This window comes from Octopus bimaculoides, chromosome 26, assembly GCF_001194135.2.
Source record: "Octopus bimaculoides isolate UCB-OBI-ISO-001 chromosome 26, ASM119413v2, whole genome shotgun sequence".
Lineage (NCBI taxonomy): Eukaryota > Metazoa > Mollusca > Cephalopoda > Octopoda > Octopodidae > Octopus > Octopus bimaculoides.
Window position 1 is genome coordinate 7,498,944 of NC_069006.1, and position 642 is coordinate 7,499,585.

The window sequence follows — 642 nt, forward strand, 5'->3', positions numbered from 1 at the left end:
CATCTCTGTACATGGCTCGCACAGCTCTCACTAACCATTCTTCTATCCCAAGTTTCCTCATTGACCACCAGATAAGGGATCGGGGGACCCTGTCAAAGGCTTTCTTCATGTCAACGAAAGCCAGGTACAGAGGTTTATCCTTAGCTAGGTATTTCTCCTGCAACTGTCTCACTAGAAATAAGGCATCAGTAGTGCTTTTACCTGGCACAAACCCAAACTGCATCTCATCTAAATTGATTCGCTCCTTAATTAGTTGGGCTAGGGAAACTGAACAAACACAATGTGAAAATCTGAGGATCAGAACCCCCCCCCCCCCACGTGACTATAGAAATTGAGCGTAATAGCCCAAAGGTGAATGTGTGGTGTGGGATCATGTGCAATCGAATAATTGGTCCACTTTTCTTCAACGAGACATCAATTACTGCAAATGTTTACCTTGACTTTTTAACTGAATATGTGGCACCACAACTGAATGACTTTCAACCAACCATCATTTTCCAACAAGATGGTGCACCACCACATTGGGGACTGCATGTTCATGGGTTCCTCAATCAAACATTTCGAGACCGGTGGATTGGAACGGATGGGTCAATTCCTTGGCCGCCACGTTCACCAGATATCACTTCCCTGGACTTTTTTCTA